This window comes from Neovison vison, chromosome 9 (assembly GCF_020171115.1).
Source record: "Neovison vison isolate M4711 chromosome 9, ASM_NN_V1, whole genome shotgun sequence".
Taxonomy (NCBI): domain Eukaryota; kingdom Metazoa; phylum Chordata; class Mammalia; order Carnivora; family Mustelidae; genus Neogale; species Neogale vison.
Window position 1 is genome coordinate 41,556,942 of NC_058099.1, and position 25,625 is coordinate 41,582,566.

Sequence of the window (25,625 nt, forward strand, 5' to 3'; positions counted from 1 at the left end):
CATCTCTGTTTCTACTCCAGTACTGTTTGTCACCTACTGGATTAGAGGTTTTCAGAAAGAGTTTGGAGGGTAGAGGGCAGATGTCCATGGTGCTGATTTGTTGAGCTTTGTGCCTGAATTTAACAGTCCATGAATGAGGCTTATTGTGAAGGAGATGTAGAAGAAGGTAATACAGTAATACAGTTCCTGTTGTACCTAAATAGTATGTGTTTGAGTATGGCAAAATGGAGACGTAACATTGGACAGCAGCAGAGTACCTATATATTTTGCCTATAACTTTATTTCTCTTTTAGCAGGTAGATGGGAGAAAATATGATTAAAAAGTTTCATGTACAAATAATTGAAACAGGTTATGAAACTTTGAGTTATTATATTTTTACTGTCTATAGTGTATATTATCTGGAAGCAGAATTCACATAAATGCCTGCATATTGCTTATCAACTTATCAAATGAATGACAGTCATTTCTCACATTCTGTGAATCTTTTCCAGGAAAATAATGAAACATAAGAATACTTGCTAAAATCTAGTAAAGTCAGTGGAAAAAAACAAACAATGGAGCTGACACCCACTACTACCTAAAACTCAGTGTTATGACTAGAAAAAATTATGTTGGTAATGTGTATATAATAAGAAAATATTTAAATTACAAATAGTTTACTTTTCATAGTAATACAGCTTCTCCCAGTAAAATAGTGTGCAATTGAGTGATTGTTTTGTGTGTGTGTGTGTGTGTGTGTGTTGTATATGATGTGGAGTCTCTTTTTGTATCTTGGAAGTTCCAGATGACACAATTTTCATCAATATATTGTGCATTTAATGCTATGATAACAAGAATATGTAGGGAAGTACTTTTTAAAAGGCATTGTGGAGTGATTATAAACATTTTGCAGCTGATCAGCATCATTTTACCAAGGCATATGTTCCTCTAAATGCACTCTTTCACCTTCCTTATGTTTCTAGAAATTGAAGAGTACCACAGGAAAGCTGTGTCGCTGTATCATGTGCTGTTTGTGCTTCTGAAGTGTCCGGCAGATTTATAATCATATGAGGTAAATACTTAATTTATTTTAATTATATTTTCAGGATGAAATGAATTACCATTTTGTGTCTTCAGACTTATTTTCTTTATAACAAGAAGGAAATTAATTTTGTTTTATTTAATCATGCATTTAATTAAGTAGTTCTCCTGGTTTGTGAGCTCCAAAGTGACTGGGGGAAGTAAAGGCATATTAACAATCCACTGTTAGGCTTATACATTTTTCTCTGTAAAACTATTATCTATGTTCTATGTGATATGTTTACAATAGTCTGATACCATTTTTATTTGCTTAAAGTGATTTTTGTCCTTTTAAATACTATGGTAACATAGTTCAATGTTCTAGTTCAAATTATACATGAAGCATAATAGCATAATGGCTAAACATATTTTTTTTATTAACACTTATGACATGGATAATAATATTGATATATATATGTATATACATATATATATCACTATTAATTTGAAGTGGAAAGAGAGTTATTTATGAGCTTTTTTTTTCTTTAGTTTTGTCAGGTATAATATTTACACATTCTGTATTTAAAAAAATATATACCTGAAATAATAGAAACTACTTCATAGCTTTTAAGGGGACTTTCTCTGTGTGGTGTAGGTAATTTTCTTTTCCTTGCAAAAATCTACTAGTTTTTCTACTTCCTCTCTCTCTGCTTTGGTGGTCATTGATTGATCAAGCATCACAACAAAGTTTTATTTTTTATTAGTTTTTAATTTTTTTTGTCAGAGAGTAAATTGAGACATTGGCAATTGTTACTTTCTGTTCACCACCTAACATTACAGAGAGAGGAATTAAAGATAAATCTTGGCTAGTGTCTGTTAAAAAAGCCCGTATTTAATGCAACTATAGGGAGACATATGGGGTTGTTTGCATATGACCTCATGAAGACCAGAAGTGAAAAAATGGGTGTCCTAGAAAAGAAATAGGCCTGCTTCTGTCACTCCTTCACAAATCTATCAGACAACAGTGATAGCAAGGAAAGAATGCCTTTGTTTATGAACAGTCTACCCAAGTATTAATGATGGACACACACACACACACACACACACACACATCTGAGAGGCTGTTTGGGGCCCCAAGGAAACTGACACTTTCTATACACAGAAATATAGATTTAAATGAAAAAAGAAGTATATTTCAAAGATAAATGGAAGAAAAATTGAATAGGAACAAACTATACTGAATTGGTGAGATTTTTTTTAAATAATAAAGGTATCATTGACCAAATTTAAATCATGAACTGCGTAATGAGGCATATGGCTCACATTTTATGAGGTCCTCCATTATGTTGACTTAGATGAGAAAATAGGGAAGGAGCAGATAGTCGTGTAAAGAGAATTAGGGGAAACTGCTCATTTGCTCTGCACGAAAGTGTCTATCATTCACAGGGCTCTTCCAATCAAAAAGAACATTCAATGGTACTTAAAATATAAATTTAATGTGATTTGAGGACACTGTGAATTATAATTGCTTCTTTGAATATTTCTTAGTATACTTATTCATAGTTATTTTAGCCAGTTTAAGTAATCCTGATAAATTAACCTATATTTTCCACTTGAATTTATGGGAGTTCTACAATCTACCCCTGATTGTGAACCCAGAGAACACTGGTTGTCTTTAGATGTACCCAGATGGTAGAGACTGATTTTATTTTTATCAGCAAAAAATGTTACACATACTACTAATTTATTAAATGAGTGGAGGTTTTTTTTTTTGAGTAGAGGTTATTTTAAAACTTAATATTTTTTTGATTTTGATGGGATTTTTAAGAAACATCAAAGCCATATGGAAACTTTCATTTTAACAAAAATTTAAAGTATGAAATAGAAGCAGAATGAAAGGACAGATCTTATTTCCTCTTAGTTCTTGTTTTAAGAATAAAGCTCATTTTTACTTCCATTTGCAGTCCCCTCTCCCACTGCCCCCACTCCCACTGGCTCCTTCTCCAGTGCACACAGTCAAGTCTTCATCTAAAGTGACAAAGGCAGATTGAATGTTGCCCTGCCCCCCACAGGTATTGAGCTATTTACCTATTTTTTAATTGTTATTCTTTATTTCCTCTAAATATTTGGTGAGGTTTTAAAATTTATTTTCTCCATTCTAAAGCCATCAGAATATATATTTTTTAAAATAAGTATTAGTAAAGAGCCAGGTCAATTGAAAGGATAATAGAGACATTTTTGTTGTTCAAAAACAAAGCCATAGACACAGGGTTAGAAGTTACCAGTGTGATGGCAGTGTGTAATTAGAATGTAGATGCCACAGAGGGAGAAAAACCATGAGAGACTCTCAACTATTGGAAACAAACAAGGGTTGCTGGAGGGGAGGTGGGTGGGGGGATTGGTAATTGGGTGATGGGCATTAAGGAGAACATGGGACATGATGAGCACTGGGTGTTACATGCAACTGATGAATTACTGAACTCTACATCTGATAAAAGAAAGAATGTGAATGACATTACAATAGGTGTACGGAATAGGGAGAATGCTATAAACCAGGTCAGCACTCTGAGTAGAACACCCCTAAAACACTGTGACCCGAGTCCAAAGTTGAAGAAGGTTATTGATGAACTGAGGGTAACTGCCCAGAGCGATCCTGCTAATGAGAGAGTCGAAAAGTTTGGAGGAATTTTGTATGCCTTGTTTTGAGAAGAAAAGACTAATAAGTGTTAGAGATGATAATTTTCTGGAAATAACTTGAATCAGTGTCAGATGGAAGGGAAATTAGTATTTCCAGCTATGACTCTGAAGGAGGTCCTGAGACATTTGGGTCTTCTGTGACCCAATGGGTGAAAAAAATTTTAAAACAATACTAAATGGGATTCATTTAAATAAACAAAATAAACAAAAGCTGTTAAAAAAAATAGAATTTTTCCCCAAACAGAATGGGCTGCTGTAAACAGGGTTAACAGTCCGGCTTCTAGAGATGTCACCCAAAGATGGCTGACTGATCTGCTGCTTCTCACTGGGGATTCATGTACTAATCAGTGTTCCTGAAAGATGAACAGTTTGCATTTCTTTCATTATTCTATCATTTTTTGGATGATCTTTTGTGTGGAGAAATCTCCTTTACATACATCATTAGTATTTAATACTAAGTGATCCTTTTAAAATTTTCTGTGTTTTCTTAATTTAAGATGATTTTTATGTGTAAAGAAATTTTATTGAGAAAAATGCTGGAATGGTTCTGGAAGCTGGAAGTCAACAGTTTACTCTGTTTTAGTTCAGCTATAAAATAAGAAAGCTAAGCAAAGACCCAAGATTCTTACTAGCTCCAAAAATCTAGGCATTTTTTCTATCTGATGGAAGTTGCAAATAGCGTGGATGAATGTTCCTAGCGGTTATAGTCTTAGGCACATGTGCAGTGTTCCTAGGTTCTCACTCACTGCCTCTGTCACTTTGCTAATTTACATGAGGTCTCTGGGGCTTAGTTCACTATTCTGTAAAAAGAGAATGTGAAACTACTGCTTGTGGTGTGATATTGTCCTCGATGCTCATGTACTAATCATGGTAAGAATGAATGGCTTAACATCAACCATTACAAACTACATGCTTTTCCAATTCACTGACCTTGAATTGGACCCCAACAATTATGTCGTTACCTAGAAGCACATTTTACAGCATAAAGTTAAATATTTTAAGGGTATTTTATTTATTATTGTTAATGATTTGGGATTATGACTAGGATAAGGTGTTAGCCATTCAGTTAGACTTCTGTTCACATATTAGATGAAACCAGAGTTGTTATTGTTGTTGTTGTTTTCTGAAGAAGTCTAGATGTTGGCCAAAGATATTCCCTTTTGTACTTGTCTGTATAGGCATGTTAGCCGGTTCAGGTAAGTGTTCTGGCTAGGTGTTTTGGCTCCTGAGAAGATGCCAAAACTATGCATGTTTTAAAACCCATGGATATGTCCTTAATTAGTGATACCAAATGTCTGGTCTGTTACTCACCATACATTATAATTCTGCCAACCAATATCAATCAGCAACATAGTGGCAAAATATATAGTGAGGGAAGATTTCCCAAATGACATGAATCTTTTTCATTCATCAGTAAGCTTCAATTTTATCAATGGAGTAAACAAGACTATTAAAATCTTTGTATTTACTCTGTAGAAGTGCTTTCACTGAACCACAGCTTGAATCAATGCAATCGACTTACACTGATTTGTGTTACAGATGCTAGAAACTCACGCTTACATTTACAGTGGTAATGTCATTCATGGTGTGCTTTTCTTCATCCTTTATGAAGTTTCTCCATTAGGAAGATTATGGGGCATACGTCCAGTCTAAGCACTCCAAATACAGGCTTCTCTCGGAAAATTACTTTTAGCTATTACTCCAGTAGACCACCTAATAGATTTATTTTTAGATGTGTGTAGGCTTCTAGGAGGTTCAAAACCAAATCTGTTGCACATGTTCTGGTGAGTAAACAGAATCCAGTGGCGTATATCTATTGAAACATGGCTGCTATGGGATCCATTGAGGAACAGGATCTCATCTTTTATTTGGCTCTAGGGTAGATTTGATCAGGTTGCGACCCCAGTTTTCTTCCCAGGGTTTATATTATGGCAGTGTTATGAAGATTGAGAAAAGATAACACTTCATATATTAATACCCATTCTTGGCAAGTATTAGCTATAATTAGTACTAAAAGAGATTTTCCAAAAGTAGTTCTTTTTCTACCACCTTTCTGGAGCCATCAAAACACATATTCATGCATGTGTTCATTCAGTAAACATTTGTGGAGCACCTACTATGTTCATATATTACTCACATGTATATGAGGAGATGATATAGAGGAGATCCTTATTGTCCCTGAACTTATGTTTTAATGGGTGGCATGTACTATAGAGTCCATTAACAATAAAAGTATGTAAAAGAAAGTGTCCAGTAATAAGAAGTGCTAAAATAAGTTGAGAGCCTGGGGATCTGCTTGGATTTGTGTTGTCAGGGAAGACTTTACCAATGGAGGTGACATTTTAAGGAGGGATCTGAGTGATAAGAAGGAGCAACCTGTGCATTGTCTGCAGGAAGAGCTTTCAGAGAGGAGGAAGATTGAATTCCCAGGAAGAGGAGATAATCCTTTGGTGGGAGAGACTCCATGAGGTTATGGGATAGTCATCCAATGAATATTTATGCACATAGGAGCCAGTCTACCTTCTCTTCCTTTCAAACTGGAAGGCCGAAATCCTTCTACATGGATGAGCTCAGCCATCTTTCTTACTAACGCCTCATTCTCCTCCCCCGCCCTTCTCCTTTTTATTTCCAATGCTAAGCTGACCCAGGGCTTACCCCTAGGTAGTTCCCTCTGACCTATTATTTTCCTTGAAAACATCCAATCTGATCAAAGTAAAATGGATGATTTGGGCTTAAATTTGGAGGTAGGTAGCAGAGATCTCTCAGGCTTCTAGTTCAGGTCCTGGTTCCAGCCCAGGTGACCATAGTTCTTCATATTGACAGTTAGGTCCCAAACACTATTAATAAGAAAGAGGAACTTTGCCCTCCTTTACTTTTGTTCCTTATAGGTAGCTCGTTAGGATTGACACAAATAGCAGCCCTGTTTTCTGAGGAGGGAGACCAACAGATCTGGATTCTCCCATACATAAGCTAATTGATGTCAAGTAGGTACTAAGATGGCATTATTTTATCTTTTTGATTTTACATTTTTTTCTCATTTATTTTGATCTCACACCAAAGCAACTTAGTTAGCTATCCCAAGTCCTTTTAAGAATGAAACAGGCTGCAATACACTCTTCCAGTATAAATAATTTCTTATTCCTATTTAACAAATATTTCATATTACCTGTTGATTGCCTGTTTGCATCAGTGGATATCACAGTCTTGTCACTCTGAGTAAGGGACTTAAATACCCCAGGCATCCTTACACTTACCAGTTCTGATAGAGTCTCAGGTTGATTCTGCCAGGGATCCTCATCCACTCTTTAGTGCTTCTGTCAACCCTATCCTTGTCCTCATGCATCCTGTGCACATGGTAGTTGATCATTTCATGACTCAACAGTTATCTTCAGTGCACAGCAGATAGGGGAAGGGAAGGGAACTAACATGAAGAATAAACTTTAAACATTTTTTGTGTGTTCTTTCTATGCTCATATGTAAGTTCAGTGATCACTGTTTTATTGGAAGAGGTTAAAATGTTATTAATATGTACATTGAATTGGCTTGGCATTTGCTGCAAGCCACTGCTACAGGCATGAGGGATAACTAATCAAAACCCACCTGGAGCTCACCATGCCTGCAGCAGGATCTGTTTGTCACCAAGACGGAGGCTTGAAATGAATCTTAGTTCCTTTTTTCAATCTGACAGATATATTTGTCTGTCCTTTGTTTAGTTCCTCTTCCCAGCTTACAGAAAATAACAGGAAAAAAAAATAGTGAATCTCAGAACCCCTACATTTCAATCCTGTATACATAAAGCTCTGTTAGTATTTTTGTACTTCAACTATATGAAGACCTCATTTTTCTGAGAAAGGCCCATTTTCATTCAGAATGTTAGAGATTGAAAGCTTGGTCTACTGAAGGATCAATAGTTTCAGTGGTGATGGATCTCAGTGGAAATACGATGACATCATTTTTGTATCAACATTTATGCAACAACTTTTATAGCACTTGTGATGCATGAGCCAGGCACTGTTGTAAGCCCTTTATAATATTTAATTTCCATAATAGCCCAATGAAATGAATTTTATTAGCTCCTTTCTGCAGATGGAGAAACTAGAGCTGAGGGGTTTAATAACATCCCCAGGATCACAAAATCATAAATACAATGTGTTATATAACAAGATATACTTAGCAACTAAGCCTGCCACAGAAGAATTTTTGAGAGCCCATAAGCACCAGTAAAAATGACCCAGTCATTGAAGAGTGGAAAATGGTCCTTTCTGTGATCTCTCTTCAAAATATCCTATCACTTGATAGGTTCCATGAGGAGGAATATTTCACAGATGGCTAAAAAGTTTATAAATATGAAGTCAAGCCTCTATCAAGAAAACTTGAGAGGAAGTGATAAAAAAGGCATCAATTTCTTTTGCTTGGAGCTTAAATACTTTTGCCACCCCATCTAGAATTTCCCTTCAGAAAAGGAGATAAGTAAGATTAATCTCAGCAGGTCTCTGGGAAACCTATTTGCATTGGGTCTCCCTCTGGACTCTGATTACATTTTGCCCTACCGTTGTGTGACACTTGCATCCTTGGAATCTTTTTATGACTCTGAATTCATGCTGCACATGTGATTTACAATAGCATTAAAAAAGTGCAGCCCCTAATTAATTCACCAATCAGCTGTCAGAGCCTGTGATCTTTTCCTGGTTCACTGTCGAGCTCCCTGTGGGAGCACCAGTATTACGAAAGTGCCATTTCCATTATGCTGTGTGTGGTGTTAAAGCAGAGGACTAAGTTATGCTGCTTGTTCATGGAAAATATGCCATCCTCATGAGTGCCTTGATGACTTTGTTAAAAATACCTTCTGCCACCCCTGTTCTCTTGTTCTCATGAATACTGTGGCTCCACAATACCGCAGGGTTTTCACAGTGGCATAAATTAAGAGACGGGAGATCAGCATATTTCAGTTTCATACCTGTGTTTTTTTCCCTTGAGTTTTTGTATTTTATCTTAAGAAACGTCATCCCACTTACTTTTTTTGAAATAGCAAATTGAAAATCTATCTTCTCAGACTGTATCATCTTTGAAGACTTTCTTGATTCAAATGTTCCAAAATAAGAACATTTTATACACAGTAGGAATATTCATGGCTACCAAGTATTTCATGGACTTACAAAATTAGAACCATGTGAACATGTTTTATGAGTACTTTCAGAGAGAAACATAGGAAGGAAAGATAATGGTGTTTGTAGAATTGTAGAGTCAAGTTTACTTATGATTAATATGTACTTTAAAGATTGCATGACTGAGTTTTTTTTTTTTTCTCCCTGAGTAATAAACTATTCCAAAACTTACTTGCCTAGCACAACAATCATTTGATTATTTTTCACAGGTCTCCAGGTCAGTGGGCAGTTTTGGTGATCCTAAGTTTGATTTCAGCTGAGCTTGCTCATACATATGAGGTCAGCTGTGAATAGGCCAGGAGTGACAGGGGTGGCAAAAGGTATTTTTAACAAAGTCATCAACATACTCATGAGGATGGCATATTTTCCATGAACAAGCAGCATAACTTAGTCCTCTGACTCACTTATTTTGCAATTTTGTGACTGAGGCACCAAGAGTGATTGGGCCATATGTCTGTATCATACAATTGATTAGCTTGAGCAAATTTACACAGCAGATGTCAGTTTCAAGACAAAGAATGGAAACATTGAAGCCAATGCTTAGAATTGGCCCAATGTTGGCTTTTACCTTATTTTGTTGGCCAAAGCGAGTCACAAGGCCACCTTGATAAAAAGGAGTGGACACATAGATTCTACCCCTTGACAAGAGTAGCGATGAGGTAACACTACAAAGGGAGTGGATATAGGAAGGAGAGAGAAAATAGGACAGTTTTGCAATCTGTCACATTTAGCTACCTGACAGAGTTTAATGTCCTATAGAACTGACCTAGGTTTAGTTTTTGCACTGTTACCTAATCAAGCTGGTTCCCCAATCAAAACAGTGCTTCTCAATTTGACAGCACAACTTAGCATTACAACAGTAGTACAATATATTCCACATCCATTCAAAATCTTTTATTTCAGGGCCTGGATGGCTCAGTGGGTTAAGCATCTGCCTTGAGCTCAGGTCACTATCTCAGGGTCCTGGGGTTGAGCCCCCGCATTGGGCTTCCTGCTCAGCAGGGAGTCTGCTTCTCCCTCTCCCTCCACCCCTGTTCATGATTTCTCTCTCTTTCTCTCTTAAATGAATGAATAAAATCCTAAAAAAATCTTTTATTTCAGATGTTTCTTTTTTACTTGGTTTTATTGAACAGAGATGGAAAGTATTTAAAATATGTATGAGTTGTAAAATAGACTACAAAATGCATAGCATTTTGCATACCATTCAGTGTAAGAAAAACATTAACATATATTGACGTAACCCATACATCCTTCTTTAATCCAATCTCTTTCCTTGTGCCCTCAGAGATAACCTGTCTTCTGAATTTTGTTTATCATCCTTTTGCTTTTTATTATAGTTTTGAGACATATTTCTACCATTTTACATTTTTATGGGGTACATATCTGATTTTTGTTAATTTTACATAAGTGGAATCGTACTGCTTATTACTAGAGTTAGCTACCGTTTCAAATTTTGTACGTTAGTTGAAGTATGTGGTCTATTTACACTGATTATGATGCTAATATATTTTCTTTGAATCTTGAACATTATTTTAAATTTGTTATTTGTCTACCCATTCTTGTGTTTCTCGATCTATTTCCCAATTATTTTGAATTGATTATTCTCATTTATCTTTCCCTCTATTAGTTTAATACTTCTATTCTCTTTTCTAGTCTTTAATGATTATCTTAGAAATGTAATTATGTGCAGGAAAACTCACTAAAGTGTGAAGTTCAATATTCACTCTCCTTCTGAACAATATAAGAGCTTGGAATAACAAGAACATCCAGCTTCCTTTAATTTTATAGTAATTTTTATACATTTTACTTCTGTTGCAATATTTAACCTAAATGACAATTTTATTTTTGTTTCAATATAGATAAATAAAAATACTGCTCAGTGTGTTTGCTTACCATTCCTTCTTGAATATGAGATCTTTCATCTGAGATCTTTTTCTTCTGCCTGAAGAACTACATCTAAGATATCATTTAGTAATTATCTATTGGTAATAAATGCTTAGTTTTTCTTTGTCCATAAATGTCTTTCTTTTTCTTATCACTGAAAGAGTATATAATTCTAGGTTGATAGTTATTTTACTTTAGCACATTCTGTCTATTATTATGCTGGCCTTCTAGTGCACATTGTTGCTGTTCAGAAGTCAGTTATCCACCTGATTGCTCTCCGTGAAGATGATCAGTCCTTCTTCTCTACAGCATTTAATATTTTTACTTTGTCTCTGTTGCCTTTGTAGTCTTACTGTGGTATATCCAGATATCAAGTTTTTCATATTTATTTGATCTTATTTTATTTTGATCTTAGGTTATTTAATTTTTATGTTGGTGTCTTCCATCAATTCTGGAAAATTCTTAGTTATTATTTATTTATATATTTCCTTTACTCATTTTTCTTTTTCCTTTCTTTCTGAAATCCAGAAGGTAAAAGTGAGCTTTCAAAAAAAAAAAGGTGAGCTTTCAAGCTCTATTCTTATTTGGGTTCTAATGTGTTCCTAATTTTTGGTCTTTGAATTTGGTTTTCTTTAATTGGTTTAAGTTGTGACGTAATTTTAGACATACAGCAAGATCCCAAGAATAGTAATAAGGATTTTCATGTACCTTCATCCAGATTTTTCCAGCTGTTAACATTTTACCACATTTCCTTTGTCATCTGTCTCTTTCTGAAACATTTAAGGATAACGAGTCATAATGCCTCTGAATCATGAAATACTTTATATTTTTTCTAAAAACAAGGTCATAATATTCATAACCACAGTATAACTCTAAAAATCATATAAATATAGATTTGATATTAGTAATTAATATACATGAATTGTGGTTTTTTATCCATTGCTGTGATTACTCTAAAATGTAGTGGCTAGAAACAACAGATCTGTGGAGTGAAGTCCTCAATCAAAAGACATATACTGGCAAATTGGATAAAACAATTTAAAACAAAATAAAACAAAAAACAGGATCCTCCCAACTATAATGTTGTGTACAAGAAACACACTTTAGATTTGAGGATATGTGTAGATTAAAAGTCAAAGATATTCCATGTAACCAAAAGGGAGTAGACAAAATAGATGATGTATCAGACAAAATAGACTATAAGTAAAAATTGTTAAGAGAGACGAAGAAGGACATTATAGATTTATAAAAAGGTCAATTCACCAAGAAGTTATAATAAGTATAAAGATAATGTGTAGCAAACATCAGAGCTCCTAAACATCTGAAGCAAACATTGACATAATTGAAGTGAGAAATAGAGAGCTCTACAATAATTTTAGGGGACATGAAAACCGTACTTTCAATAATGAATAAAAAATGAGAGAGAAGATCAGTAAGGAAACAGAGGACTTGAATAACACTATAGTCCAGTTGGATTTAATATAAATGTACAGAACACTTCACCCAACATTAGGAAAACACATATTTTTCACATGGGACATTCTCCAGAATAGAACATATGTTAGGTCACAAAACAAATTTGATAAATTTTTAAACATTAAAATAATGCAAAGTATCTTTCCCAATCCCAATGGAATGAGGCTAGATATCAATAGCAGAATGAAAACCAGAAAATCCACAAATATGTAGAAATTAAATGAAATTCTTTTAAACAACCAATGGGTCAAAAAAGAAATCACAAGGAATATTAGAAAATATCCCGAGACAAGTGAAAATTAAAACACAGCAGACCAAAACTTACTGAACACAGTAAAGACTGTGCTAACAGTGAACTTTATAGCTACAAATACTATCATTAAGAAAGAATATCTCCACTCCAAAACTGCTAGAACTTGTACAGGAATTCAGTCAAGTGTCAGGATATAAAATCAATGCACAGAAATCAGTTGCATTTCTCTACACCAACAACAAGACAGAAGAAAGAGAAATTAAGGAGTCAATCCCATTTACAATTGCACCCCAAACCATAAGATACCTAGGAATAAACCTAACCAAAGAGGCTAAGAATCTATACTCAGAAAACTATAAAGTACTCATGAAAGAAATTGAGGAAGACACAAAGAAATGGAAAAAGGTTCCATGCTCCTGGATTGGAAGAATAAATATTGTGAAAATGTCTATGCTACCTAAAGCAATCTGCACATTTAATGCAATTCCTATCAAAGTACCATCCATCTTTTTCAAAGAAATGGAACAAATAATTCTAAAATTTGTATGGAACCAGAAAAGACCTCGAATAGCCAAAGGGATATTGAAAAAGAAAGCCAAAGTTGGTGGCATCACAATTCTGGACTTCAAGCTCTATTACAAAGCTGTCATCATCAAGACAGCATGGTACTGGCACAAAAATAGACACATAGATCAATGGAACAGAAGAGAGAGCCCAGAAATAGACCCTCAACTCTATGGTCAACTCATCTTTGACAAAGCAGGAAAGAATGTCCAATGGAAAAAAGACAGCCTCTTCAATAAATGGTGTTGGGAAAATTGGACAGCCACATGCAGAAAAATGAAATTGGACCATTTCCTTACACCACACATGAAAATAGACTCAAAATGGATGAAGGACCTCAATGTGAGAAAGGAATCCATCAAAATCCTGGAGGAGAACACAGGCAGCAACCTCTTCGACCTCAGCCGCAGCAACATCTTCCTAGGAACATGGCCAAAGGCAAGGGAAACAAGGCCAAAAATGAACTATTGGGACTTCATCAAGATCAAAAGCTTTTGCACAGCAAAGGAAACAGTTAACAAAATCAAAAGACAACTGACTGAATGGGAGAAGATATTTGCAAACAACATATCAGATAAAGGACTAGTGTCCAAAATCTATAAAGAACTTAGCAAACTCAACACCCAAAGAACAAAAATCCAATCAAGAAATGGGCAGAGGACATGAACAGACATTTCTGCAAAGAAGACATCCAGATGGCCAACAGACACATGAAAAAGTGCTCCATATCACTCGGCATCAGGGAAATACAAATCAAAACCACAATGAGATATCACCTCACACCAGTCAGAATGGCTAAAATCAACAAGTCAGGAAATGACAGATGCTGGTGAGGATGCAGAGAAAGGGGAAGCCTCCTACACTGTTGGTGGAAATGCAAGCTGGGGCAACCACTCTGGAAAACAGCATGGAGGTTCCTCAAAATGTTGAAAATAGAACTGCCGTATGACCCAGCAATTGCACTACTGGGTATTTACCCTAAAGATACAAACATAGTGATCTGAAGGGGCAGGTGCACCCGAATGTTTATAGCAGCAATGTCCACAATAGCCAAACTATGGAAAGAACCTAGATGTCCATCAACAGATGAATGGATAAAGAAGATGTGATATATATACACAATGGAATACTATGCAGCCATCAAAAGAAATGAAATCTTGCCATTTGCGACAACATGGATGGAACTAGAGTGTATCACGCTTAGCGAAATAAGTCAAGCGGAGAAAGACAACTATCATATGATCTCCCTGATATGAGGAAGAGGTGATGCAACATGGGGGCTTAAGTGGGTAGGAGAAGAATAAATGAAACAAGATGGGACTGGGAGGGAGACAAACCATAAGTGACTCTTAATCTCACAAAACAAACTGAGGGTTGCTGGGGGGAGGGGGGTTGGGAGAAGGGGGGTGGGGTTATGGACATTGGGGAGGGTATGTGCTATGGTGAGTGCTGTGAAGTGTGTAAACCTGGCGATTCACAGACCTGTACCCCTGGGGATAAAAATATATGTTTATAAAAAATTAAAAATTAAAAAAAAGGAAAGAATATCTCAAATCAATAATCTAGCTTTACATCTTAAAGAACAAGAAAAAGAAGATGAAACCAAAACTAGCAAAAGGAAGGAAATTATAAAGATTAGAGCAAATATAAGCAAAATAGAGCAAATGAACAAAACCAAGAATGGGTTCTTTGGAAAGATGGAAAAAATTGACAAACTGTCAGCTACACTAAGAAAAAAGAGAGGATTTAAATAACTAAATTCAGAAATGAAAGGACATTGTTACCAATTTTATAGAAATGAAAAGGACTATAAGAGAGTACTATGAAAATTGTATGACAGGAAATTGCACAAACTTGATGAAATAGACAAATTAGAAACACACAACCTACCAAGACTAAATCATAAAGAAATTTTTAAAAAATCTGTATAGACCTTAAAAGATTGAATCATTAATCAAATCCTCATGCTGAAAAAGAAAAGTCCAGGACTAGATGGCTTTGCTGGTGTATTCCAGCAAACATTTAAGAAAGAATGAACAATAATGCTTCCCAGACTCTTCCAAAAAGTTAAAAAGGAAGAAACTTCCAGATTCATCTTACAAAGTCAGAATTACCTTAATAGCAAAGTCAAAGGCACTGCAGAAAAAGAAAACTGCAGACTAATATCTCTAACGGATATTGTTGCAAAAGCTCTAAAGAAAATACCAGAAAACTGAATTCAGTAGTATGATTACAGGATTGTACACCATGACCAGCTAGGATTTATTTCTGGAATGCAAGGATGGTTCAACATACGAAAATCAGTCAATGTAATAGATGAACAAAATGAAGGAAAAAGAGTACATGATCATCTCAATTGACACAGAAATTTGACAAAATTAAATACTCTTCCATGATGTAAACATTCAATAAACTAGAAATAGACGGAAACTACCTTAGTAGAATAAAAACCAAAATGAAAAACCCATGTTAACATCCTACAGTGATGAATGATGAAAGCTTTTCTTTAACATCAGGAACAAGACAAGGATGACAAGCTTTTCCACTTCAATTCAACATTATACTATACATCCTAGCCAGCACAGTTAGGTGAGAAAAATAAGCATATTCAAATTGGAAAAATAAGAGTAAAATTATATTTGTTTACAGATTACATGATCTTATATATAAACATTTCTAAAGATGATGCACACATATACACACCTGTTAGAGCTAATAAGTAAATTCATCAAAGTTGCAGGATACAATCCACATTAAAAAATCAGTTGCGGGGTGCCTGGGTGGCTCAGTGGGTTAAAGCCTCTGCCTTCAGCTCAGGTCGTGATCCCAGCATCCTGGGATCGAGCCCTGCATAGGGCTCTCTGCTGAGCACGGAGCCTGCTATCCTTCATCTCTCTCTGCCTGCTTTTCTGCCTACCTGTCATCTTTTCTGTCAAATAAATAAATAAAATCTTTAACACAAATCAGTTGCATTTCTATACACTAACAATAAATAATCAGAAAAGGTAATTTAAAAGTAAATTCAGGGCGCCTGGGTGGCTCAGTGTCATGATCTCAGGGTCATGACACTGATCGGCTCAGGTCATGATCTCAGGGTCTGGGATCAAGCCCCACATTGGGCTCTCTGCTCAGTGGGGAGCCTGTTTCCTCTTCTCTCTGCCTGCCTCTCTGCCTACTCGTGATCTCTCTCTATCAAATAAATAAATCACAATCTTTAAAAAAAATAAAAGCAATTTCATTTATAATATTATCAAAAAGAATAAAATACTCAGTCATAAACTTAATCAAGGAGACAAAGGACTTGTACATGGAAAACTAGAAGATATTGCTGAAAAAGATTAAGCAATATACAAATAAATGGGCATTCTTTGTTCATGTTATGTTATATTTTATTTTTTAAAGATTTTGTTTATTTGACAGAGAGAGAGAGAGACAGCAAGAGAGGGAACACAAACTGGGGGAATGGGAGGGGAGAAGCAGGCTTTCCACTGAGCAGGGAGCCCAATGTAAGGCTTGATCCCAGGACTCTAGCATCATGACCTGAGCCGAAGGTAGATGCTTAATGACCAGCCACCCAGGTGCTCCTACGTTATATTATTTAGATATCAGTACTAATCAAGTAAGTTTACAATTTCTGTGAAATACCTATCAACGATGTTTTTTGCAAAAATAGAAAAATATATCCTAAAATTAATGTGGAATCCCAAGGGACCATGAATAGGCAAAATAGTTTTGAAAAAAAATAGGAAGTCTCATTCTTCCTTATTTCAGAATTTATTATAATGCTACAGCAATCAAAACAGTGTGGTATTAGTATAAAGTGACATGTATACCAGTAGACTAGAATGGAGAGTCCAGAAAGAAGCCCACACATATGGTCTAATGCTTTTTGACAAGAGTGCCATGACCATTCTCTGGGGAAATATAGCCTTTTCAACTAATGATCTTTGGAAAACTGGATATCCATATGCAAAAGAATGTGGTGGGATTCTGATCTTACACCATATGCAAAAAAAAAAAAAAAAAAAAAAATTTGTATGGACCAAAGACCTAAATGTAAGAGCTAAAACTGTAAAACAAAGACCTAAATGTAAGAGCTAAAACTGTAAAACTCAAAGAAAACATAAGAGCTCCACAACATTGCATTTGTCAATGATTTCTTGAATATGACACCAAAAGCATAGCTAACAAATTAAAAAACAGGTAAACTGACTACATTAAAAAATAAAATGTTTTGTGCATCAAAGAACACTATTAGCATAATTTGAAGCAAGGACCGAAGGTGGTATTCGTACAGCCATGTTCATAGCAGCATTAGTCACAATAGCCAAAGTAGAAGCAACCCAAGTTTCCATCAGTGGATGAGCTAGTAAACAAAATGTAGTATGCACAGAAAATGGAATATTATTCAGCCTTAGGATGAAAGGAAAATTTGACCTATGTTACAGCATGGATGAATTTTAAAGACATTATGCCAAGTAAAATAAACCAGACATAAAAGAACATACGATTCCACTTATTAAAAAGTAGTCAGATTCATAGAGACAAAACTAAATGGTGATTGTCAGGGTCTTGGGGTGGAAGAAATGGAGAGTTATTGCTTAATGGGTGCAGCTTCAGTTTTGCAGATGAGAACAGTTCTGTAGGTGGTAGCGATGGCAGCACAAAAATCTGAATGTACTGGGATGCTCAGGTCATGATCCCGGCGTCCTGAGATCGAGTCCCACATTGGGCTCCTTGCTTGGCAGGGAGCCTGCTTCTCCCTCTGCCTCTGCCTGCCTCTCTGTCTGCCTGTGCTCATTCTCGCTCCTCTCTCTCTGACAAATAAATAAATAAAATCTTAAAAAAAAAATCTGAATGTACTTAATACCACTGAATTGTACACTTAGAATGGTTTAAATGGTAATTTTTACATTATGCATATAATACAATTAAACAAATTGAATATAAACCAAACCAAACCAAAAGCAAAACACTTATGGATCAGGCATCAGGCGTGACTTAGCTGGATGGGTTTGGATCAAAGTATCTATGTGTTTGTTGCCAAGCACATAATTAAAGCACATTTAAATAAATGCCAAACAGTCATTTAAAGGCTCACTTGGGCTTGGTGATGCATTTCCAAAAAATACACATGCACCTATGTTCCTCACTATGTGGACCTCACCATCGAGTTCCTTGATGTCTTCATGATATGGTGGCTGACTTCCTCAGGGAGTAGTCTACGAGAGAGCAGTAGGAAGCCATGGTGCCTTTTCAGTCTTATACATGGCATCCTTCTATTTCTACCGCACGCTGTTTGTTAAAAGTGAGTCTGACTATAGCTGCTACTCAAGAAGAGAGGAATTAGGCTAGGGCAACATCAAAGATTTGTGGACATATCTTTAAAGCCCCACGGATGTGGTTCAAATTTTGCTCATTGTCCCCGTGATTCCATTTATAGCAATAGTAAGGATAAGATCCCATGTTTTTTTAGTGTCCTTTACTCTTAGTCTTTGTCTTTCAGAAGAGTACAGCCAGTTTTTCTGTAGATTGCCTCTTGGTTTGGATGTCTGGTATTTCCTCATGGTTAGATTCAGTTATACATTTTAAGAGGAATATTACGAAGGTAATATTCTCATTGCAACACACAAGGGAGCCCATGGTGTTGACTTTTCTCATGCTGGTGGTTTAATTTTAATCATTTGGTAAGTTGGTGACTGCTGGTTTCTTGATCATATAATTACTATAGTTTCATTTGGGATTAGTAAAGTGACTTTGAAATCCCTGTTTTGTTTTGTTTTCTCTTTTTGATTAGGTTGATGCTTTGAGACTGGGAATATTGTCCTCCTACTACTCATTGAACTTGAACCCACTTGCTTTAGCATAAAATCTTTAAAATTTCATGCCAGATCATTAATGCATTTTAAAAATGTTTCATTTTGTGTTATAATATATTAGGTTGTCTTCAGCACAGAGTCAGTTAGGATCTGTTTCACCAACTGCTAGAAACCAATACAATGTTTCCTATTTTGACCCCCATTTTCACAGCTAATATTAAATCCTTTTCCTAATTCTCAAAGCTTTGGCTATTGTCCCTAGGCATTCTGGTTACTAATCACTTGTTAAAAATGGGATGTACTCTCCTCTCGTTATTCATACATTTTGGCTTCCCAACATATCTTAAACACATTATGGATGGAGTTTATAGACTACTCTGAATGTTCTCCTAATAGTAACTCAGTAAGTTTGATCACTATTAAGTTATAGTATATTCACAGAGCAAAAAAAAATGCCCAATAGTAACATTAAATAATGATAATTGTGTGCTTGCTATATTTCAACATTCCAGATGCATTTACAAGTATTAATTCATTTAATCTTCCTAATGTCTTATGAAGTGGATACCATTATTATCCCTGTTTTACTGATGAGAAAGCAAATAATGACAAAGCTGTGAGTCAGATCCAGGCCTCCTGTCTCCAGAGGTGGTACTATTATTGGACACTACTGCCAGAAAGAGGATTGCTTCCTGAAGAGCTGTGAGATATTTGTACACCTCTATCTGGATGTGAATTCTCCACGACAAGAGAGTCTGGAGTTAGAAAGGAACATAAAAATCATTCCCCTTTTCCCCAAGCTGAAGAAACTGAAGCCTGAAAAAGTCAGCTTATTTACTATTAAGGGATAAAGATGAGGCAAAATTTAGGTCTCCAGATACCCAATCAATCCAGTTCACTTTCCATCATATCATACTGTAAATGTCTGGTAAAATGAAAATAAATACCCTACACGCAACTATTTCACCAGGGGCAATGATAGAACTCTACATTGTCAATTTCAAAGTTGAATTCTAAAATGAATATGCTAGATATGCTATACATTAATTAAACATGAACTGTTTTTGCTTGCTTTCTTAGAACATAAAAGGGCTTTGGGGGAATGATTCGGATGACCCATGCATTTTTGCACAGATAGTCTGGTTAGTTCAAACTTTTTCTCTTTTCTTAAGCAAATATACTTGACATAATTTCTCACTTGCTTAAAAGTAATCTTTGTAAATGCAGTTTTTGAACATGCTCTGGAAAAAGTCTTTCCTGGTTACCAAGTAAATAAAGTATGCAGCTATAAAGAGGAACCATTATGTACATATCCATTCAGCAAAATATTTAAGTTATAGTATTTAATTTTGGCATGAGAAACTGATAAACTCACAGAGTGTGGCAGCAGTGTTCATTGACATCACACTTTGACTTCCATGGATTGATTGCCGTTATTATTTGTTATAATTATGTTTATAATATGTAGATTTTTATTATTTTACTAATGCCTCCATATTTAGAGGCTTCTTTATGATACTTAAAAAAGAGGGACAGTCAAAATCTTAAAAAAATGAGCAAATCATGTACTCTTATGGATCAGAAGGGGAACCAACCATTCAGAACACAGATGAGCCATAAACAATGCCAGACAGTGTATACCAGGTAGACTGGAGGTCTCACGTACATTGTGGAGGTGTGAAGATAAAGATGCTCTTGCATTTTACTCTCTTATTTGTGTTGTGTTGATATTCTTGTGTGGATCTTTTCTTCTCATTATCAATCTCCTGCTGGCAGCAAAAATATACTCGAAAGGGAAATACATCATAAAAACACAGATTATAGACAGAATGGTGATCATTGTTATGGGTTTATTGGATTTTTATATCTTATGGTGAAGGGTATCTCAGTTTCCCTCTTTTTCCAGGCACAGGGGAAGAATTTACATTTCCTTTTCCCTTACTTTTTTTTTTTTTTTTCGGAGATTTTATTTATTTATTTATTTATTTGAGAGCAATAAAGTGTGTTTGCACACAAGTGGGGGGTGGGGCAGATGGAGAGAATCCCAAGCGGACTCCCCACTGAGCACTGAGCCCGACCCTGAGCTCAATCCCATAAACTTGAGATCATGACCTGAGCAGAAACCAAGAGTCAGATGCTTAACTGACCGAACCACTCAGGCACCCCTCCATTCCCTTACTCTTATGTTGGGCCATGTGGCTGATAGTATTAAGGAGATATGAGGAGAAGCGATTGAATGAAACACTTCTAAGCATAAGCATTTAATTGCAAGATCTTCCAGAGTTTCTTTTCTTGCTAAGGTGACTAAAAAGGCCTTTTACTGTAGGTAGTTTAGTCACAAGATAAGGAAGCCTCCATAAGCTTGGAAATCCGAGTGATTTGTAAAGCAGTCCCGCATGGAATTTCCACATGGGATATATAGCATTAGTGAGAAATAATCTTCAACTTTGGTAGGGCACTGAGATTTGGGGTTTGTTTGTTAACAATGCCCCGGCTAATACATGTTCTATCGAGTGGTTAACAAATAATGTGTGTAGTAAAGAATTAAACTCCTTCTTAAAATTACTTAAATAATTTTGAAGTTCATTAAAAAACATAGATAATATAATAATCCTTCTAGGTTTTAACTTGAGTTTTACTATATCCTTATTATCAATTCAATTAACACAGTTCCCCTCCTAAATGTAGTACATATCCTAACACTGATAGTCCAATCTTCACATTTGGTGTTCTCATTATGAAGCTTGTGACCCTAATTCTAAAATATTATGATCGTTGTCTCAAGGATTTTGTAAGTAAAGAATCAACTGTTCCTTCTCTTTCTCCATTCTCCTTTTCTTCATAAATGAATGCCTTTAATCTGCCTGAGTAACTGCTTCTTTCCTTTTTTTTTTTTTTTCTGGACTTTCAGGAACATGCTTTAATAGATTAAAAAAAAAATTAAAAAAAAAAAGCCAAAGCCCTCATCTGGAGATCCGACACATTTTGTGTTTTAAAATTCTTTTTTTTCGGGGCGCCCTCCTCTCTCGCTCTTTGCCTGCCTCTCTGCCTACTTGTGATCTCTCTCTGTCAAATAAATAAAATAAATAAATTTTAAAAATGGGATTTTTTAAAAAGATTTTATTTATTTGACACACACAGAGAGGGAGATCACAAGTAGGCAGAGAAGCAGGCAGACAGAGTGGGGGAAGCAGGCTTCCCGCCGAGCAGAGAGCCTGATGCAGGGCTCAATCCCAGGACCCTGAGATCATGACCTGAGGCTTAACCCACTGAGCCACCCAGGCACCCCTGTGTTTTATAATTCTGATAGGTCTGTAAAAAGTAACAAGATTTGATTTTGAAGGAATCTCCCCTCCTCATTTGAGAATAAGAGTTCATTGCCAAGTATATAACACGATCCATAAAGATTGGAAATTCAGGGATTTGTTTCTGTCTCTGTGGTAGTTCATTCCTTTGAGTCTCAGAAGCACTGTGAGCCCTAAACTAGACTTATGGAATCTGACAGAAAGAAACAAAACAACTGAAATAATGTGGGCTTCAATAGTGTCAAGCTTCATTTTTTGGTAGGATTTTTGAACTTTTAAGAAATGCCAACCCAGTGGTTGGTGTTTTGTAAATGAAAAAAGAGTCACAAACAATAGTCTATGAAATATATTGACTTACTGTAATTCAGTAAATTATTTTTAAGGAACTGTGTCCTAAATAATATCCTACCCTGGGAGGAGGAAGGTGAAATATACAAAGATTAAACATGTTACTGTGCTTACAGAATAGTAAAGAAAAAGAACATATACAGAAATTATTATTGTGTAAGAGAAGATATACTAGGAATGAAGTCCTATGATAATAAAATACAAAGAAAGTTTAATTAAAATAAAAAAGTCAAGCTGAGGGCTAAGTGACTTTGTGTGGATCAGGTAGCTTTGGAAGACTGGACTTTTCATACAAATAAATAAAGAAGTTAAAGAATACATTGTGTGTAAAGCACATAAACCAGAAAGGATTGGATATGGCCTGGGGATGGTGAATTGTTAGAGGCTGGGGAGGCTGACGAATTGAATAGATGTGTCTGTGTGGAGAGGGATAAACCCAGAGATATAGATTGGAAGCTTTTAAAGATTTTTTTTTTTTTTAACTTTATTTATTTATTTGAGAGAGAGAGACAGTGAGAGAGAGAATGAGCGAGGAGAAGGTCAGAGAGCGAAGCAGACTCCCCATGGAGCTGGGAGCCCGATGCGGGACTCGATCCCGGGACTCCAGGATCACGCCCTGAGCTGAAGGCAGTCTTCCAACCAACTGAGCCACCCAGGCGTCCCCTAGATTGGAAGCTTTTAGCACATGAGTTTACTTTGAGGCCAAATGAGAGAAGTGCGTTATAAATTTTAGAATGGAGAACAGAAGTGATGTAAAGGCCCTTTAATTTTTGGAAAATAAGTTTTATGAGCGTACAATATATTAATAAGGTTATGTAAATTCTCACTGACCTTAAGTCTCCCTACCAGGACATTTTTGCATCAGGGAGTAGTGAGGAATTGGGACAAGCCCTCAGAGAGCTCTGGTGAGCAAGGTGGGTGGCTTCCACAGAACACATTTACCATCTTCTTTTCTTACTTTTATTACTGGTGAGCATGGTAAAGCAGGGCACAATCAGCAGTGGTTCCCCGAGTGGTCTCACTGGGACTCAGACGGAAGCAGACAATCAATTCTAGGCTAGTGCTGCCATTTATTAATCTTGTGACCCTGGTGCAGTCAGTCTCTAAGCCCATTAAACTCCCTGCCTTGCCCTGCTCAAAAAGCACTATAACAATATACCCTGTGTGAGCAAGTTATGTCCACGGGTGACTCATCAAGACATTATGGGGAAACTGCTAAAGAACAAGTCAGAGTAGTCCTCCTTTGTACTAACCTGTGATTGCCAAATACATCCCATTAGCCCAGCCTTCAAAAACAGACTGGTAAGACCCATCTCCCCTGTAAAAAAAACAAAAAAAAACAAAAAAAAAAAAACACCACAATTTAAAAGCTATTATTTGCTTTCCCCCAAAAGATTAGTATTAAGAGAATTATACAGTACCAGTGACAACCATGGATAGGGAAAATGTAACTCCTATTATTAAATATATGTATATGCCAGTTGGTGTGTTTGTTTGTTTTTTGAAGTCAAACAGAAGGGGCTCATTGAATAGGCAAAAGCAGAGAAAAGAAAACAACCAGAGAAGTGGAAATGTCAATGAAATAAAAATTTCAGCAGAAAACAAGACCTCAGAGTCACAACAGAAGCCCAGAGAATTTGCAAAATTGCTGAAGAAAACATTGATCTTTCTGCAGGGCTCTGGCTAGTAGGGTGGAGTAAACTTTATTTAAATCTCAGATCTCAAAGGTGACCTGATCTGACAGGGGGATTTCATTCTGCCTTGGGGAGCTCGAAATTGCTAGAAGATGGAAGGAAGGGATAGTCAAGCCCCAGTGCTATGCAACCAGTACTATGTTTGTGAGTTTGGAGGATTAAATGTGGCACTAATCAGCAAACATTGTAGCTGAGTTCTCTGAAAGGCAGGCTAACAAGCAACCCAATCTACCCTCTCCGATTAGGAAAGGGAAGATAGCCCATGGGTTTGCAGACTCTTTGAGAAAACTCCAGTCATGTCAGCTTAGAATGATTTCTGTATGTTTTGTTCGGAGAGGTGCAATCCTAGTACTCCAGGGCAATTCTGAGGGTCTCCAATTTTCCTTTTTCTCCCTTTTTTTAAATTCCTTATAATCTTCCTGTCAAGTCATCTCTCAGACTTGTAATACAACTGGCTTCTTAGTAGGACTGTTCCCAGTAAATTCACTTCAGCTTTCAGCACTCCCGCCATGGCTGCTGCCGTGGGCAGGGCTTCGCCTCTACTGCTCTTGATGCCCAGTTCACCCACTGACCAGACTCACAGATAACAGGAAACTTGACTCTCTCTTCCCAGGGCTGCCACAGGAGAGCTGCTCTGCCCGTCTGCTGTCTTCCTTTGGCCTTCCAATTTAGGTTTTGTTTTACTGTTTGCTTCACATTTTGTAGGACATACTGATCTTTGTTTGTTGGCTGGTTGGTTCTCCACTTCCACACTGAACTTTCTTGTTCCTCACATTCCCAATCCACTAGTTACTTTATAGCTTTCATAATTCCTTAACCACTTCCTGTTCTGCAGGAGTTGAGGCAGAATGGGAGTTGTTTTTTGTTTTTGTTTTTAAGATTTTATTTATTTATTTGACAGAGAAAGAGATCACAAGTAGGCAGAAAGCAGGCGGGGGTAGGGGGATGCAGGAAGCAGACTCCCTGCTGAGCGGAGAACCTGACACAGGGCTCGATCCCAGGACTCTGAGATCATGACCCGAGCTGAAGGCAGAGGCTTAACCCACTGAGCCACCCAGGTGTCCCAGAATGGGAGATATTAAAAGAGAGTTAAAATTGGTTTTTACTGATTTCAGTAGTCCCATATGATATAGGAGATTTTTGACCTATTTGTGGAGTGGTTGGTTTTTTTTTACCCCCCCTTTTGGAAAGAAAACATTGCCGCCATTGTTAGGACCCCCAAACAAACCTAAATGGTCACTTAGTTTGGAGCAGTGGACTTCCAGTTTCTGCCACATCTTAGATGAGTTACTTACATTACGTTACTGAACACCTATAACCTCCGGGTTTTTCCTATAACATCTGAATCTTAGCATTGTTCACAATGTAATGAGATAATCTGAAGTGAAAGCAACCTTGTTGAGACACTCTAGCCATTACT

At 36.4% G+C, this 25,625-nt stretch overlaps 1 protein-coding gene across 2 annotated transcripts in view; it reads left to right on the forward strand.

Moving 5' to 3' along the window:
• Window positions 1–25,625, forward strand: part of LINGO2 (leucine rich repeat and Ig domain containing 2) — a 1,191,160-nt gene that overhangs the window by 484,011 nt on the left and 681,524 nt on the right. For both annotated transcript variants that reach the window (XM_044265545.1, XM_044265546.1), the window contains exon 3: window positions 964–1,052. The gene's annotated coding sequence lies outside the window, so the exon portion shown is untranslated. The remainder of the gene's footprint in view (window positions 1–963; window positions 1,053–25,625) is intronic.